The sequence below is a fragment of the Microcebus murinus genome, chromosome 1 (assembly GCF_040939455.1).
Source record: "Microcebus murinus isolate Inina chromosome 1, M.murinus_Inina_mat1.0, whole genome shotgun sequence".
Taxonomy (NCBI): Eukaryota; Metazoa; Chordata; class Mammalia; order Primates; family Cheirogaleidae; genus Microcebus; species Microcebus murinus.
Window position 1 is genome coordinate 51,357,216 of NC_134104.1, and position 20,546 is coordinate 51,377,761.

General features: G+C 36.0%; 1 non-coding gene across 1 annotated transcript; it reads left to right on the top strand.

Annotated features, from left to right (window-relative positions):
- Positions 1-14,443: 14,443 nt before the first annotated feature.
- LOC142875427 (small nucleolar RNA SNORD56) lies at positions 14,444-14,514 on the top strand. The gene has a single exon (XR_012922781.1). It is a non-coding gene; the product is annotated as a small nucleolar RNA SNORD56 (small nucleolar RNA).
- Positions 14,515-20,546: the final 6,032 nt, after the last annotated feature.

The following is a 20,546-nucleotide window of genomic DNA, read 5'->3' on the forward strand; positions in this document are numbered from 1 at the left end:
TGAAAACATATATGAGCAACAAGATTGATATAAATGCTTAGGGACTACAACTAAAAGTATTATTAACTTCCTTATAATCCAATCTTTCATTATATGGATGCATTTGCTGACTAGTTCATTATGAGTTACATCAGAAAGTAACATAGCTCCCCTAACTCAGTGACATATGATATACTATAATTATTTTTCAAGGGCTTTTGTATACTTACCCTGTGATTCTTTGGTGGACATTTTAAACTATAATTTATAAAGGAAACAGAATTTGAAATAGTTCATTTAATGAAGAAATGTGGGAATGCCAAGAGCACCATGATGTCAGAAGCTTACTGACCCACTCCAAATGCTGACCAGTAAAAAGAGTATATTGTGGCACCTTCCCCAACAACCTTCCCCAGGGCCAAGGCAAAAGAAACAGGAAGATTTCTGGGGAAACAACATCGTATGCAACTTAAGCTTACCTCTTCTAATACTCTGTTCTGTCTTTTCCAAAGTGACAAGATCAAGCTGTATATGTGCATGGAAGGTATCTTCAGGCATCCTCAAACTACAGCCCATGGGCCACATGTGGGTGGTTTTGCCCGTTTCTATTTTTACTGCAAAATAAGATATGTGCAGTGTATGTAGAAATTTGTTCATAGTTTTTTTTAAACTATAGTCTGGACCTCCAATGGTCTGAGGGACAGTCAACTCCCCCCCTGTTTAAAGAGTTTGAGGACCCCTGATCTAAGTAATACCAGTAAGTCAGGAGCACTCTTTCATTTATATTGTGTTATAATCAAAGTGCATAGGCTTAAAATTCTGAGGAATCATATACCTAATATATGTATTGCTATGTGCTACAAACTGTCACATAAAGAAACAGCATTAACTGCATTTTTAACTCTTTCCTGAAAACGTTCTTTTTATATAGAACATGTTTGAAATCAAGTTATCATTTCTTCCCCCAAAAATTGTCAATCGAGAAGAATTTATTCAGCATCAAATATATTGTAGTTACTGTGGAGGTGTAAAAAAGAGTGAATATGTGTGATCTCTACCACTAAAGAATCATACCTGGTTGGTTAAAAAAGACATACAAATGTAATTAGAAAATAATTAAAGTCAGTGTATTGAGACATACAGAATGTTTTCAAACTATACTTGCTATAGGAATTTAGCAAGGAATGGAAGACTTTGGTCCCAGACTGTCATTACAGGAAGTATGAATGTTAGATTCCTTGGTGGAAAAGCCAGAAGGTAATGTATGTGGAGGGGAGACAGTTTGGGAAATGGTACAGAATGGGAATGTGTATGCAGGAGAGAGGCACTAACTCATGTTGAAGTAGACAGCTTCAGGAATAAGATGTTTAGGATAGTTTCTAGTTGATAGTGTCACATGTCACATGAGAATCTGTAGGGACAAACAAACTACCAAAAGGATTAAAATAGGAAAATGACAAAATAAACTTTGTGGTAGATTAATCTGGAGGCAGAAACTAATGATTCCATTGGGCACTTCAAATGTGTACAACACTGAAAAAGAGGGCAGGCTCTGAAGTGAGTGTGGCTGCACTGGACTCCTAGCTCCTCCATTTCCACCTCTGTGATCCCGGAGAGATTTCTGGTGCTATGGTTTTCTCATCTAAAATTTTGGCATAACAAAGTATCTAGTTCACCAGGTTATTGTGAAAATAAAATGGACTAATACAGGTTAAAAGCTTGCAATGAATTTGGACCATCATAACCACTCAATAAAAGATCACTATTATTAAGAATTACATGTATATGTTGCATATGTGCAAATATACAATATTGTACAGTAATTCTCCTATCTGTAAAAATTATCATCTTCAGGACAGAAATTATGAAATTTTCAAAACTATATCCACAGTAGTTTGCAAGGTGTAAATCATAGGATAGGCACGCATGCAACAAATATATCCTGGAGAGGGAGGGATGGGTAGATACTGGGCATTGATTATTAAGCTCTCAAGAGAAAAGTTCATGAAGGGAACAAGATTGCATCAACCTTATTCTGACTAGAATAATTCTGACTAGAAATCCTCTATTCTGACTAGAATAAGGTTGATGCAATCTCCTCAAAACTTTGAGAAATGTGTTGAGCCAATGTTTACAATGTGTTTCAAGGAAATGTGTGGAAAATTCCTGAAATTAGGCACAAAAGCCAACTGACAACTTAATCATGCTTGGTCTCGCCAAACACAGGAAATTTAAGAGGAGTCAGTAAAGCTGAAAAGATAAACTGGAAAAAGGGTTCTTCAAAGAGAGAAGAGATTGAATGTTCCAAACACACACACACACACACACACACACACATACACACATACATACATAAAAGCAGAGACACAGAGGTTTACAGGTGGGAGAGAGGAGTAATGGGGACGGTTAAAATGAGAAGAGAAGAGAGGCTTCACCTCCTCCTCCACAAAAATTAGAGCTGTGCTCCGTGTGACCCATGTATTTCAGAGATGTGATCAAATAACACATAGCTATGTGTGCATCTAGATTAACAGGCCACATCTAGATTCAAACCAGGTCTGTTGGGTGAAAACAACAAGGACATGAAAATTAGGAGGAGCAGCATGGGTAAGAGGGGGCCCACTTCTGAAAAGCTCTTTGCACTCATGATCTTACTGTTTAAACCTTGAGTTGATAGAATAAGGAAGGAGAAAGCAATTCAAAATCTAAGGAGCTTTGCAGCATGGCTGAGAGGAGAGCTGGTCGGCTTGATGTGCCAATGGCTTAAATCTAGTAAATTTTGTTTACTTCTGATTCAATTTCTTAGAAGAACTTAGGCTGAGAGTTCTTGCAAGACAGTCAGTACATGAAAACAAAAGAATGGTGAGTGATTCAGTGTAAGAGAACTTTGCAGTAAAATCACAAACTAAAAACAATTCCTAAGAATTTTTAATATTGAACTTCTGCAGTAGTATTGATTAGCCCAGAAATTACCTATGTATACAATGTGACAAATATGCAACAGAAATTATGTTGCAAAGACATGACTGAGATAGCAAACTAATCACTATATAGATGCTCCAAATTATGGCCTCATAGGCACTGTATTTGCAACTGATTCCTTAAAGAGGTAAGAGAGTCTCTGGTGGTGATGGCTGATTGGGAACAGAGAAGTTTGAACATGTCCTCATTTAAATCCTCTAATGTCATCTCCTCAGTGAGGCTTTCCCAAGCACCCCTATAGAAAACAGATGCCCAGCACTCACTCTCTATCACAGAATGTATGTATGCATAAATTTATAAAGTTTACTTATTGTTTTACTTGTTTACTTTCTTTTTCATCAAATGGAATGTAATTTTATGAGACAGAGGGTAATAACTATTTTGAGGGGCAGTAGGGCATTATGATTAAGAGCACAGATTTGAGGGCTAAATATGCTGAGTATGAACTTTGGCTCTGCCATGTACTAGAATAATAGCCTTGGATATACTGTTTAATCTCTCTATGTCTCCTCACCTGTAAAATAATTATAATAATAGGACTGATGCATCTTCAAATACATAACAAGGATCTATCGGTAGATACTAATCACTACAGATGGTCTGCAACTTACAATGGTTTGACTTACAATTTTTCAACATCACAATGGTGCAAGACCTATACACATTCAGTAGAAACCATACTTGAATTTTGTATTTTGATTTTTGCCCAGGTGAGTGATATGTGGTATGGTGCCCTTACATGAGATATTCCATAGTTTATTATAAAATTGGCTTTGTGTTAGATGGTTTTGCCCAATTGTAGGCTAATGTAAGTATTCTGAGCACATTTAACGTAGGCTAAGCTGAGCTATTATGTTCGGAAGGTTAGGTGTACTAAAAGCATTTTCAACTTAAGATATTTTCAACTTACGATATATTTGGGGGGTATAACCTTATTATAAGTCAAGGAGCATCTGTATATAAGCATAAATTTTTTTATTAATGTTTACCACTTTATTCAATGCCTAGAGCAAGAAACGAATGAATGATTATTCAGATACACATATGCACACATACACATGGAACATTGTGTACTATCTTTAAACCCAGCACTGTATTTGGCACTGTGGGGGACCAGTGTTTCTGCTTAATTCAGTGCTTCCCCAACCTGTGGTCCTCAGAGTTACTAAAAAACGTCTTCAAATCCATGCTACACTAGGTATAGTTAATTGATTGAATAAATTTTTCTTGCATTTGACTATTTTTTTAATATGCTTAATTGCAATTAATAAAGCATAAATGTGTTTAAAACCACTACTGAGTTCAATGGAACCATTATTGTTTTGCAGTTCCTCTGCAACTGATTCAAAAAATACAACTATATCTCTTGGGATTCTGTAAAATTTGACATTTGAAAGGAAACCTTATACTTGGAAAGGTTGAGAACCACAGGTCTAGGTCATGCTACATCACTAAAATGTCATCTTTCCCTCCCTGAGCTCCCTGGCAAGTAGCAAAGGGCACTCAAGTCAAGAATATACAAACACCGGGGGTGCTCCTGCTAAGCCTCCTCTTCTAAAGGGCTCTGGGCATCATTGTCTGAGTTTGTCCACATTTGTGAATTCTGTTTCAGCAAAAAGGTCAGGCCTTTGACTAGAAAAAGCTTAAACCATTGTGGACAAAGATTTTAATATAGACAAATTGATAATAAGAGAAAGTAGTTGACCCCAAAGCTTACACGGTTGCAATGTTTCCAAATTACAGTGGTGTCTTTCTAAATATTTACCTTCATTTAGAGGCTTTCTAGTAGATGCTAAAATACTAGCAACTTCACCCACTAATCACCCATTATCACTATAGGCACATTCCAACATTTATGCAACAAATATATGTGTGTATCCTGCCATGGACACCAGAGGTGAAATGGTGAGCATGAGAAGTACTGTAAACCCATTGTGGAACTCCCATAGTAAGAGGAAAGCTCTCACATCCTATTAGATTCCAGTTTTCTGGAAATTTATGAATAAGGGATATACTATCAAGAAGACTTAAGTTCTGTTATCCACCCTCTTTTTGTCTGTGAGCACAATAATAAAAGTTAAGGCAGCAGCCCTTCAGTTACCTGTGTCGTGATCAGTGGTGGAGATAAGGCACAGGCAGGACAAGTTCAATGGGTTTATGAAATCCAATTTCATTTTCTTCTTCTGAAACCATAAAACCTCATTTCAAAATTACCCTTGCTATTAGGGCAGGGATGTGTGATTAATCTGTCTCATGGTGTTAATGGAATTAACAAGTGTAACTTACAGTCAAAACAAGTTAAAAGTGAATATATGTTCTCCACCCACTCCACTTCTCCTGAAACCATTTAAGATCTACTGCTAAATTCACGTGAGTAAAAAATAAACATTTCTGTGTTAAGTCGCTGTTACTTTCTGGCCTAATTTATTACCTGCCTAATACACAGTATATTATAAACAAGTTATTTTTCCAAATAAACTGAAGATTAGTCACTAAGGAAAATTGCATTGGCTTTTTTTTAAAATACTACATTCATATCTTATGATTGAGATCTTTGGAAAATTAAGTGCCTTCTGAATCTTAGTATATTTTTTTCCTGTAAAATGTATGGAATATCACATGCTCTGCAGGATTACTATGAAATTTAAGTTAAGTAACTACATGAATACATGGGGAAGGTATGCATATTTTCACACTCCTTCAGGTACATAAAGTGGTTCAGTGAATGCTAGTTTCTTCTGTTTTGGATTATTACTAATAAATACAATCAGACTATCAATTAATTAGATGCTTAAAATAATAGAATGTCAAGGAAAAAAAGGAACTTGAAAAACACCTAATTGAGTCCCTTATTTTACAAATGAGCAAACTGAAGTAGACAAGAAAGTAGCATTGCCTACAGTGACACATTCTTTCTTTTAGACTATCTGCTATTGAATTAGGTAAAGTAAAAAATTGTTCAGAAATTTAATAAATTACTGTCCTTTACCTTAGCTATCATAGCATCAAAATGTGGAATTTAGAGAGTTATTCATCTGCAAGTTTTATATTAAAATGGCTCCTCAGTCTTGCCCAACCGCACTGAAATTAGAAACACAGATGTTTCAAGCAGTGGTTAGGCATGGTGACAATGAAACAGTGTTCTTCTCTCTATGTAAAGCCAACTGGCTTGTGGATAAATTGCCTGTACAACTGTGGCCTCATTAGTGAATCAAGTAAGTTAATTTGTGCAAATAATGTAGCATAGAAGTTAAGACATTGGTGCTCACCAATACAGACTTTTATCTGAATCTCAGTTTCATATCTTCTAATTCTAAGGCCCTATGCAGTTTCATCCCTTTTCAGCTTTAGGACCCTAACTCTCAGTTTCCCCCTGTATGAAATCAAGATAAGACTGTTTTCTACATAGAATTTTTCTGAGTATTAAATTAGATAATGTTTGTAAAAATCACTTAGCACAGTGTCTGACATATAGTAAACACCCTACTAATGATAATTATGATGTGCAGAAAATCCATTCCTCTAAGTATAATCACACAGTAGATAAATCTGGGTATAAATATTCATACCCCCATATACATTATGAATGAAAACATATCACATCTTCAAAATAATTTATTTTGTCACCCCTATAGAAATATTATTACAATTGAATTACCACATTGACTTCCATAGTTGGAAAACATGAATGAAATATGGTATTATATAATATAGGTTTAAAAATTAGAATCTATATGTGAACTAAATTTTCAAAAATATTTTATGTTAGTGTAAACTCTTAAACCAATTCATTAAATGAAAATTTTTCCCTGCCTTCTTAAATACAGTATTTCCAAATGTCACATTTTATCATACTCGCAATTATCATGACTTCAACTATACATGCCGTATCTGTTCTTGATGTGGGATACAGAAAAGAAGGAGTGTGGATTCACCTGCTTTCTATATAAAGTAAATGATTAGCTGGCTTTGTGCTCATTTGTATTTTTCTTGTGAAATTAAAGTGAGTAATATTAAGCTGCCTAAGCTTCAGGGCAATAGAACACCACTAACTTTTTGAAGAATAAATTAATAGATTAAAGACTGAAGTAATCAGCCCTGAACTGTTTTACTCACCCTCCAGAAAATTATCTTTTTTGCTTATGCTTCCAGGATCTTTTGAATTGTCAGAACCATTCAAAACATTTCTTATGATTTCACCATGGATGTCATTTCTTATTGTCTTCATTGCTTCTCATACTACCCTCTCCAGGCCTGAACCAAATGAACAGACTTGACTGCATAATTGTGCATTAAAGTCTGGAATAACTCTCAATTCTGTAACAGGTGGGAGTTCAAGACGCTTTTCTGCCTACCAAGCTATTGTTTTCCCTACCCAATTCCTGGGCTGCTTTCATGGGACTGTGAAACAGTCTCACATCTTAATTTATACTCCAGTTTTCTGACTAGGGTGGGATTTTGTATCTGAGCTCCATCAATCACAACGGGGTTCTAAAACAATCCCAATTTCCCTAAGAGTGGAGCCCTTTGTCCCTTCTGTCAGCAACTGGCTAGAATCCTGCTGAAACCCAGATGGACTTACACACTCCAGAAGCCATGCAATTCCCATCCACCTGTCTCTGTGCAGCACTACTACTGGGAGACTCCCGCTCTGGGCCCCAACCACCTGATTCAAATCTTGGGATATCAATTCAAGCCCAGATGGAGAATAAATTTGCTCCATCAGTTTGGACCCTGAATCAAATTCCTACCACCTCACTTGGAAGCCAACTCTCCAGCTGAGCAAGTTTTCCTATTCCTGGCGCTGCCTGTTCCTAACTTACTTTTCCTGCAGGCCAAATAATTGGGGCCCATTGTGCCACATGACCTGTCCTACCAAGTTTATTACAATAAATACCTTTGGCAGCCTAATGCTTTCTTCTTTATCTCTGCCATTGTTCATTAACACAGTGCCAATGAAAAGTAACCTCGGGTATACCAAGTATTTTTCTGGGATATTTAGGGCTCATTTTCAAGTTTCTAATCCCTCACAAGCAAAATAATATAGGATTCTCTGTAATTATGACACTGAGTTAAAACAAACAAACAAACAAAAATATACCAAGAAGAAGGGGAAGCCCTTGCTGCTGGCTCTTCTCTCCCACCACATTTCTGGAGCTTGTGTGTTTGCACCACTCCCTAGCTCCTGGTCTTTCCTCTGGCTTTTTCTGCCCTGTCTTTTCCCACTGTTTCTATTGCTTCCACTCTCTGCTTGTCTTTTTTCTTTCCATCTTTATGCTGCAATGAACACTTTCATAATATAACTTTGCATACTTGAGAGTATATCTATAGGACAAATTCCCTGAACTAGAGTTGCTGGGACTGTTCAAAACTTTTTTAATCAGTACAGAGGAAGCAATTGGTGACACCCTAAGAAAACACTTTGCTTTCCATTCTCAGTTGAAAGTGCACAGATTTCTATACTATTGTAAGTTATATAAAGACTATGGTTGGCTGTGGGAGGGGTGACAAGCTGAGAGGGGTCTGAGGAATAAGAAAAGAAGGAAAAATAGAGAAAAGAGGTAGACAAAGAATTGGAAGTTTTTCAGGCAAATGAGAGGAACAGTTGGTGGGGAGGAAAAGATTTAAACTAAGCCCAACACAATGGCATTCACGTCCAAATTTAAAATTGTCTGCTGATTGTGGCTGAAAACCCACAACTCTTTTTTTTTTTTAATCTTATTTTCACTGTTATATTCTTCTCAGCCTGACATAATTACCTTTTGGGGTTTCATCAGCATTTGGTAAAATTACAACATCTCCAATTCAAAATGTTCTATTTCCCTCAGAAAGAAATCTAAAACCTTATTTTTTTAATATTTGGCATGTGGTTAGCTGTCAACTAATTTTTTTTCCTAAAGAATGACCTAATTAACCTAAGTATGTTACATTCCTATTATTGGATGTCCTATAACTGAAAGTCTTTAAAATCAGGCTTCATTTAATAATAAACTAGCATTAGAAATTATTATTCATTCATAATCCTAGCGTCTTGCCAAATCCACCCAAGTTTCCCTTTCACATAATAGCTGTCTGTTATTCTCATTCGATTTCACCCTGCAGCAGTTGATAGATTTCTTATCAGTCCACACGAGGGTAGACTTTGGACAAAAAAGAAAAGGAAGACTATCAAAGTAAGCATGCTGTGTCTTTCTTAAAGATAGTTTGTCTTTTGATTCCATGTTCACATAAGCAACTAAAAATTGTTGGCTGACACTCTTACAGGCAGTATGGTAAAATTGAGGGAAAGTAGCAGACTCCTTGATCTCAGTAACAATGGTGTGTGAGGAATGGTGCAATATGGATTCAGAAGAACAGATGGTACTTAGATTTTAGATTTTGAAGTTTGGTTGTATCATCTCAGCCAGGGAGATCAGGCATTAGCAAATTAAAAAGTAAGCAAATTATTAAGACTGCTTAATAAACCTGATGTCAATTGTTTAATTTACAATGAGAAACATACTTTTGAATGAAAGAATATTCTTCTCCATTAGCCAGGATAACCCCTGCCCAAAATGAAGGTGGCTTTTAAAAATAATTGTTTACTGAAATATAACGAAGTGAGCATGGCCTCAGAGTAAACGGGGGAAACATGATAAAAACAATAACATCTGCTCATTCTACTTCTTATTATACTCTACACCACAGCTGGAAAATTTCTTTCTGTAAAGTTTCACATGGTAAATATTTTCAGCAATACAAAAAGTACTCTCTGTCTCAGCTAGTCAACTCTGCTGGTGTGGTGTGACACAGCTATAGAAAAAGCAAGACAATAAATGGGCAAGGCTGTTTCCCAATAAAACTTTATATAAGAAACAGGCAGCAGGCCAGAGTTTGCCCTGGTCTACACTACATTCATGTACATGATCTATATGAGATTCTTCAAAACTCCCTGACCTAGCCGCTACCTATTTTATGGGTAAAGAAACTGAGGTTCAGAGAAATTAAGTGACTGACTGGAAGTGATACTAATGCTAATAAATTTCTCAAACCAGGGATTTATCTTTCAAATCTCATTCTATGACATCAAACATGGGTAGTTTGGAGTTTATTTTACCCAGACAGTGGTAAAATCTAATTAATTTTTCCTACTTCCAAATAAAGAATTTTCTTCTAATCTCTAGGACATTAGTGTCAATTGAGAGTGTTATTAGTTTCCCCTAAGAGTATAAGAGAAATGCCAACATTTTAATCCTCTAACTCAATTATTTGTTTAAACTCTATGGTTTCTACTAAAAGCAGGGTTTGAACATTTATTTTCAGTATGCTTCAGCTGCACAAAGAAAATAGTTTCTTAATTTTCTAAAACTGCATCTATCTTTTTCACAATCTCCAACCATGCTGGGTAGATTATTTTTTTTTTACTTCCCAATTAAAATATTTCCACCTCCTCTGGTTTCAACAATCCTTTTTGTCTGTTCAAAGTTAAACTCCTTGTTATGACTATTTCAAATTTGCCTCTTTCACATAATTTAATTTTTTGCAGGTAAGTTCTCAGTCTTTCCGATTTCATTTTCCCCTTACTTTTCTCAAGTTTATATGTATCAGGGGGATTGACCTTGTCCTAAGAGAAGTGGGTGAGGAAGACATGAGGGGATGGTGAATATATTTGTTCCCCTGTTCCATGAACTACCCCTGAGTCTCTACCATCTCTTGTGCAAAATACATGGACCAATCTGCTCCCCAGACTGGTGACTGCTAAGAGGCAACTGGCTCCACTAGACTTTTGGTGCAACATGCCAGCCCCTCTGCTAAAACCCACAGTACCACAGTGTTCACCCAGTCTCAAAGTCCTCATCTACAGGGGCCACTTTGTCCTGACCCCAGGCCTCTGCTATCCACCAGCAATTTCAATATCTCTTCATCACTTTACTGAATGATGCAAGAAATTCTGGGATTGCAGAATGCCCTAAAGACTATGCATCAAGCTGCCTTACAGCAAGGACATGTATAACCATCATGTGCCATGTTATCTGGCTAGACTTCCATTTGGACTTCCAGGGAAGTGAAGCATGACCAGCCCGAATGGACTCAGGCCCTCTCATACTCATGTGAATATATCCAAAGTCAACTCTTCTTCCTCTTTTCAAATTTAGGCAGATAATAATAGCCCTTACTCCAGTTATACTCCCTCTTCTCTCTGTCCTCCTCTGTATTCTCCCTACCAACTCCCAGGAATATAAGTAACAGATTCTTATATTCATTCTTATATTCTCTCTCTCTCTGTCTGTCTCTCTCTTTCTCTCTTCCCCCACCCCACTCATACCTCCTGATAAGGATCACGTGAAAATGGAACTCTGTGATCAAGTTTGATAGGTCTCACTCACATTATGCCTCATGAGGAGATAAAAGAATCTATAAAATACATTGTTAAACAAAGCCTGGCTTTCAAGACTGTTGTCTTCTGTAAACTTCTATTTGTAATATCAGAAGCTGAATATTAATTCAACTTTCTCTTTCATTTACCCTTCTGGCATTGTTCATATCATTCTAAGACAGATAGATGCCTAAAGCTAGCTAGGAAATTAAATGTGGATATACATCACACACACATACATGCACATGCACACACACAAAGATACATACATACATAAAGATCCATCTTAACATTTTGCAAATATAAACCAGAACGTTAGCAAGATGGCCTTGCATTCTTCCCCCTACCCCCACTAATAGGAACCAAAACAATGAATAAATAAAGATATATTTCAACTGCGGTGACTGAGGAAGTATGGTAGAGAGCAACAGGGGAGTGGTGACAAGTTTCCCTGGCTCTACCACACTGTCTCCCCCACCAGGATGGGCTTAGAATCAGGAGGACTTCTTCTTTATAGGGAAGAAGTAAGCTGGAGACCCCCAGTGGTCCCCATTGCCACCATAGATGCCAGAGGTTTTGCTACTAGAGAGTCTCCCAGGTCTCACAGGCCCAGAATCCAATTTGGAGAGTTAGTTGCCAGGAATCCACTGGCTACAAGAACAAGGGGGTTCTTAAGAACCCACTTGCACATCTCTGAGACTTAAGCTGATATAGCACAGGCCATCTAGAAATGGGACCCACTGCTAGAGTGCATGTTCCATGGGGTCCAGTAGCCACTGACTCTCCATCCCTGAGCCTCTACTGTCATTCCACCATGTTCACATAGGTGCCTGCAGTGCTGTGACCCTGGCTGATGGAGCCTAGGCCCAACAAAACAACTGAGACCACAGTGTCCAAACCCACACAGCACCCTACCCCACCAGCCAGTGGGGAGGTAGCTGTGTCTCCCCAGAGAGAACACCACACAACCAGCCAACCATCTGTGCCCATGGGCGCCTACACCTAACCCAATGGCCAGTCTAGTGGCAGCCCCACGTCTCCATAGAGAGCACCACACAACTCCCTGGCCCACCACACCTACATGTTCAAGGCCCAATAACCAGCCTGGCATTTATATTCCCAGCAAAACTATACCACCATTGTCATAAATTCCTAATGCCTAGTTCACTAAGGCAATCATAGACACTGCTAACAAGTATTACACCTAAAGACACTGTACAGACACCACATTAGTGAGTCCCTGTAGAACCAAAGCCAATGCATTATACCCAACCAATATCCTAGGATCCATCTACAGAAAAAAATCTCCCCTTACAAAAGCTACTTCATAAAACTGAAAAAGTGACTATTACACTAAATGTGCAGATATCAGCATAGGGACACAGTAAACATAAAAACCAAGAAACATTATATACCCCATTAGAACATAATACATCTCCAGTGATCAATCCCAAAGAAAAGAGGAAATGCTTCATGACATTGGGTTGGGCAAGGAATTTTGACTAACACCTTAAAAGCACAGGCAACAAAATAAAAAATAGACAACTGAGATTACTTCAAACTAAAAAGCTTTGGACAACAAAGGAAATGGTTAGCAGAGGGAAGAGACAACCTATATGATAGGAGAAAATATTTGCAAACTATATCTCTGATTATACTTCTGACAAGTGGTTAATATCCAGGAACTTAAACAACTCAACAGCAAATAATAATAATAATAGTGTGATTAAGAAATGGGCAAAAGATCTTAATAGACATTCCTCAAAAGAGGACATACAAATGACCAACATGCATATGAAAAAAATGCTGAACATCACTAATTGTCAGGGAAATGCAAATCAAAACCACAATGAGATACTATCTCACTCCAGTTAGAATAGCTACAATTAAGAAGACAAAAGAAAACAAGTATTGTTAAGGATGTAGAGAAAAGTGAGAAAAGGGAACACTTACAAACTGTTGTTTGAATTGTAAATTAGTACAGCCATTACAGAAAACATTATGGAGGGTCCTCAAAAAATTAAAAATAGAAGTACCTTATCATCTAGCAATCTCACTACTGGGTATATATTCAAAGAAAAGGAAATCAGAATGTCAAAGAGATATCTGTACTCCTTTGTTTACTGCAGCACTATTTATGATAGCCAAAATATTGGCTCAATTTAAGTGTCCAACAACAAATAAATAAAGATAATGTGTTAATATACAGAATGGAATACTATTCAGACATAAAAAGAATGAAATCCTGTCATTTATGACAATATGGATGGACGTGGAGAGCATGATATTAAGTGAAATTAGCCAGGTACCGAAAGACACATACTGCATGGTCTCACTCACATGTGGATATTATTAATAAAAAGAATTTAAAGAGATGATATCATAGATACAGAAGGCAAAACAGTGGTTACCAGAGACTGAAAGGGAGTGAGAGGAAGACAGGGAGAGGATGGTCATACAGAGTGTCATAATTGACATTGGAGACTCAGAAGGAAAAGAGTGAGAGCAGGGATGAAGGAGGAAAAGCTATCAGGTGCAATAAACACTATTCAGGTGATGAGTACACTAAAACCCAGACACCACTACTATACACTTAGACTGTGTAACTAAAAATCATTTGTGCCCCTAAATCTATTGCAATAAAAAATAGTTGATATTATAGCTGCAGAAAGTAGAATAGTGGTTATCAGAGACTAACGAGGGGAAAGAGGAGAAGGAGGGACCAGAGGAGAAGAAGGAAAGGGAGGGGAGGGGAAGCTGTGGAGAGGGTGGTCAATGGGTACAAAATTACAATAGATAGGAGGAATAAGTTTTGCTGTTCTATTGCACAGTAGGGTGACTATGGCTAATAGTAAGATATTTTAAATACCTAGAAGAGAGGTTTTTGACAGTTTTCACCACAAAGAAATGATAAATGTACAAGACGATGGGTATGCTATCTATCCTGATTTCATCTTTATATAACACACCAGGGCTATCCGGAAAGTATCCAGCCATGTAATATGAAAATTACATATTAACAATGGCTGGATACTTTCCAGAAAGCCCTCATATATATGTGTGGAAATGTCAAATTGTACGTCATAAATATGTACAATTACAATGTGTCAGTTAAAAAATAAAATGCTACAATGATGGTAGTATTTTTGATCAATAGCAGTTCATCTAGTGAGTATTGATACTTTGGGTCTGAGTGAAGCAGAGAAAAATAAATAAATAAAAATAAAAAATAAGATGTATATAAGCTATATTGCAATTTGTCATTATAGTATCTCTCAATATACTCACATATTTTTATAACATTAAATTCCCATATTCCTAAAACATTTTTCATTGCTTATAGTATAAGTTGTGGGCTTCCTGATGATCCAAAAATAAATACATTAAGCCATTTTCAAGTGGAGAATTGTACTGTAGAGAAACAAATCCTTTCATAATTCATGGACTTTTTTAACAGCAATAATAAAGAACTGCACATTTTTATCTCTTAAGTAGATTATACTTTGATCCTAGCCATCACTCCATAGAATTTTGCAGATAGATAAAGGGGGGAGAGTTCTTTAGAAACAATTATATAAGATAGCCAAAGTAGCAAAATAAGATGTACATTTGAAATCCCTAGATTAGAATATAGGCCACTGAATTAAACATGATACTTCTCAAAAACCTAACAAATCAAAATTTCAGGTCTTGGAGGGACAAGAGATCATGTTATCTTCTTTTCTTTCTAGAATCAAGACTGAAATAATTCCATCCTACTCATGGCTTCATAACCACCATCTTCTGTAATCTATTCCATCATTTGACTATTTTACAAGCAGAAAATTTATTTTATTTTAATTTTTCAAAGTGCTTTGCTAATAACATATTACCCTCATAATACTTTATTAAATGAGTAAGTTCCCATATATAGATAGAAATTACACACACACACACCCTACACACACACTGTAACATATGTCCAGAGCAGGCTATTATTTTACTATAAAGTTCTACTTCAGGAGTTATGTGACTATTCTATTCAAATCTGTGTTCTCTGCCATGTGGTAATAAGAGCTTTTCCCTAATTATATATCTAATTGAAATTTCCCCATAGATCCTTTTTTCCAACCCTTTGATCCTTTATGTGATATTTGAATCTTTCCAGCATTTCTACTCACTAGATGAAATTAACAGTCTCATAATGTCTTTTAATATTTCTTTATATTTTGCCCAAACACACTGGCTAATCCCTGATTTCATTTTCCTTTATTATGTCTTGCTTTCTTGCTTTTGATATGATTTTCTCAGACGATACATTAATTTCTATATTAAGTTATAAACTCTTGCCTTACATCATGTATACTACTGAGTTCACATCTTTCATTGTATCTTTTTTGTAGTTTATTATGTATGTATGTATGTATTTCAGAATATTATAGGGGGAAAATGTTTTGGTTACATGGATTGCTTTTGTGCTGCTTGAGTCAAAGTCATAGGTGTACCCATCAACCAGATAATATACATTTTGCCTGTTAGGTATGATTTCACCCACCACTCCTCGTCTCTCCTACCTGCATGATTTCCATTGTGTTTTACTATGCGCACATGAGTGTTGATCAGTAAGTTCCAATTTAAAAGTGAGTACATACATGGTGTTTGTTTTTCCATTCTTACAATACTTCACTTAGGAGGATGGTCTCCAGTTACATCCAGATTGTTGTGAAAGGTATGAATTCATTTTTTATGGCTTACTAGTACTCCATGATGTACATATACCACATTTTATTAATCCACTCATGAAATGATGGGCACTTTGATTGATTCCACATATTTGCAATTGTGAATTGTGCTGCAATAAAAAGTGTCTTTGTGATAAAATGATTTTTCCCCTTTGGATAAATACTCAGTAGTGGGATTGCTAGATCAGATGGTAGGTCTACTTTTAGTTCTTTGAGGAATCTCCAACTATTTTCCATAGAGGTTGTACTAGTTTGCAGTCCCACCAACAGTGTGTAAGTGTTCCTTTCTTTCTGCATTCACACCACCATCTATTGTTTTGGAACTTTTTGATAAAAGTCATTCTCACTGGGCTTAGATAATGTCTCTTTGTGGTTTTGATTTGCATCTCTTTGATCATTAGTAATGTTGAGCATTTTTTCATATGTTTATTAGTCATTAGTTTATCTTCTTTTGAAAAGCTTCTGTTATGTCTTTTGCTTTTTAATGGGGTTGTGTAATTTTTCTTGCTGGTTTTCTTAAGTTCTTTGTAGATTCTGGTTATTAGTCCTTTGTTATATGTATAGCATGCAAATATTTTCTCCTATTCTGTAAGTTGTCTATTTGCTCTGTTTTTTCCTTGGCTGTGCAGAAGCTTTTTTATTTGATTGGGTCCCATTTATTTATTTTCATTGTTGCTATGATTGCCTTTTGGGTCTTCTTTACAAATTATTTGCCTAGGCCAATATCTAGAAGAGTTTTTCCAATATTTTCTTCTAAAATTTTTATGGTTTAATGCCTTAGATTTAAATCTGTTATCCATCTTGAATTAATTTTTGTGAGTAGTGAGAGATAGGAATCCTGTTTCAATCTTCCATATGTGGCTATCTAATTTTCCCAACACCATTTATTGAATTGGGATTCTTTTCCCCTATGTATATTATTCTCTGCATTGTCAAAGATCATGTGGCAATGTGTGGATAGTTTAATATCTGGATTCTCTGTTCTGTTCCATTGGTCTGTTTCTATTTTTGTGCTAATACCATGCTATTTTGGTTACTATAGCGTTGTAGTAAAGCTTAATATAACCAACCTATTTTTAAATTCTGGAAACAAAAGACATTAACATTAAACTTAAACTATGGATTATAAAGTTGTTTCTGACTTAACTCAACTTATTATATGTGAATAATTCATGTTGTAACACACAATTGTTGAATCTTTATATAGAGAGTGGCATATCAAATATGCTATTTTTAAGACAATTGCCCCTTGGTCATGAAAAAAATAGAAATATTGTGTTAGCAAGTGTCACTTATTGGGTAGCTATGACTGCCTTAGTAAAAGTCCAAGAAGAACAGTAATTTTTCTGAAGCAATAACAGTTATATAGAGAGAAATTCTACTTTCTGGGGAATACTAAACACTTTTAATCCCCATTCTTCTTAATAAGATAACCGAAAACCCCTGCCCCTTCCATTATTCTTTCCATATTCCTTTTCAGGATCTAGGACTTATTTGGGAGGTAGACCAGCTTTTTTCCCACTTGTTGCTTAGAGTTCTTTGCACATCTCATACTAGTCCCATCCTTTCTGCCTTGTTAATCTCCTAAGACTAGTCAAGAAGACTAAGCTCTCATTTTAAGTGAACAATGGGTAAGCATTCATTAAAATCTCACGCATATTTGTATTCAACTCTTCTATGAAAGCACAGGTGAAGCCTATGTTTTCTACCACTAAGTTATCAGTGCCTAGCACAGTATCTGGCTGTGTAATACCCACATGCATATTTGTTAAGTGCTTCACATAGTGATGCTATTCACATGTAAAATGGTCTCCTATAATTTTTTATTATTTTTTTTATTTCAGCATATTATGGGGGTACAAATGTTAAGGTTATGTATATTGCCCATGCCCCCCCTTCCCCCTCGAGTCAGAGCTCCAAGCATGACCATCCCCCAAACGTTGCACATCTCACTCACTATGTTTGCATATACCCATCCTCTCCTCCCCCCTCCCACCTGCCCGACACCTGATATATGTTATTCCTATATCCCCACTTAGGTATTGATCCATTAATGCCAATTTGCTGGTGAGTACATGTGGTGCTTGTTTTTCCATTCTTGAGATACTTCACTTAGTAAATGGGTTCCAGCTCTAGATTAATTCCTTTGACTCATGTATATTAATACATAGACACATGCTACTTTTTAATAAAAGAAGATGTTTTTATTCATAACATTCTCCACATTCTCATTTATAAAACCTCTCCTACCTTTCCCTTGGAGATATGGTTTTATGAGCATCTAGGAAGGTCTTTCTGCCTTTTCACATCTGTTTTCTGATTCAAACTCTCACAGTTTCAATTTTCTCATCAACAAAATGGTGAGCAAATAAACAACCTCTTCCTCATAATATGACTATAAGGATTAAATGTAGCAATATATCCAAGAGTAGAATTACTCGAAAATCCCTGCCAGACATTCCCAATGCTCAATAAATATCAATTGCTTTTTTCTCCTTCTCTTTTTGTTCTTGCTACTGAAGGAAATGCCATCTACAACTATTTCATTAGGAAATGATGAGATTCTCCATTTAGACAAAGCCTTTCTCTACCTTAGAAAGTAACCAGACTTACAGGGTTGTGCTACACACAAATACCAGTTGTATAGGTCATGGAGAGCTGAAGTTGGTTCAATAAATCATGAAAAAATACAAAGTTTAACAAAGAAGAGTTTAATTGAAAACCGTAGTACTTCCATCTGCTCCAACATCTTTTATTGAGTCCTGATTATTATTGCCTGAAGGAGATAAGCTTTACACTACTCTGAATGAAGTGGGGTGTGACATTAATTGTTACATTTGAACTCTTACAGATTGGAAATTGTGCAGCTATACACATGCTATATAATAGCTTTCAGGTCCTACTTTTTTCTATTTTTCAGGAGATTATTCTATCTGGAGTGTTTTGATGTGTTATATTATTAAAAATAAATTTTGCACAGGATAATATGTTCCCTAGGACATTTTTTCATGTGAAAGAAAGGGATGCAATCACACCAATCTAGTAGAAGGCAAGATGTAGCTAGCATCTGCCTTCTTAAGTGCAGTGCCAAGCCAATCTGCAGGTAAATTACAGATCTGAAATTATTGTCTTTGTTTGGGAAAAGTTCCTCTTGTCATGAAAAAATTTCTGTTTTTGTAAGAACTGATCTCCTGAGATAAACATAAATTCAGAGGAAGGAGAATATGAACCAACATTTAGAAAGTAAGAGTTCGAGCACAAAATTCTAGCAGGAAGAACTCGTATTCATATTTAACAGACAAACTACTCATGGACATTAAGTGGAAGTGGCACAGCTAGCAAGTAGATGAACAGGGATTCAAACTCAGCTGGGGTTTTTTATCTTCCAAACATGGTTGATTTCACTTCTTTCTTTTTATGAGCAACAGACTCAGAAGACTGTTGCTATAATCAAATTAATAATGTAGAAGAAATGTGCTTTAAGCTGAAGGATGGAGGTGTCTAGAAAGTACATGGACACATCCTGAGCTAGGTTCTCCACCATTACAATGGAATGTTGTGAAAAGAAAATTGGATGAAATTCTAAGAACACTTTAGAAAGTTAAAATACTATAATGTACTTTAATTTCATTTATATTTATTTATAGCAAACAAATGAAGCAGAGAGCCACATGCCTTGAGACCCTCATTCCTTCCCTCTTACCTTATCTCTCACTTCTCTTCCATCTCTCTCATCATATGTTCCCATACACATGTACTTAAAGAATGTTAAGTCCTTAAAACAAATTCCTGAGAAAATGAAAAGAGAAGGTGAAAACAATGTTTAAAATCTTCAGAGAGGAAGGCAACTATAATTCATAGCTTAGTGCAGGGGTCTCAGAATTCTTTCAGAATTACAATGATATCATTATTTCTTTAATTTTATAAGAGCTTCTTAAGGGCAGAAGTGATATCTTAAGGTTTTTTGTATTTTCAGCAAGTAGTACAGTAAAGAAAATTGAATAAATGTTCATCATTGATAAAGAATATGTAGACACACATGTACAATGATTAACTGGTATTGAATTCCTTCCCCATAAGAACTTTATTGCATCCCTCTTTTGAGATACCTGAGGCAATTACAGTGAGTTTCAAAGCAGATTAAAAATTTCATATTTTGCAAGGGAAAACAAGAAGAATTAAAAATTCTAATTAAGAGGCCGGTCAGTAGGGAGAAATTAGATAATTACGGTGTCATCAAAGGAAAGGGATAAATTTTATTTCAAGAAGAAAATGGATACTGTCAATATCTACAATAAGGTCAAATACAATATGTAAGGAAAAGTTTCCAATGGATTAAGCTGTAGCCCAGTCTCACCTCAACACAATATGCAAAGGACTCTAAATGATCAGGACTTTGCTCTCATCACAAAACCAAGGGAACAGATTTCATTCTCTGGACTACAAAGAAAGCAATATTATACTTCAACAAGTAGCACAGTAAAGAAAATTAAATAAATATGTATCAT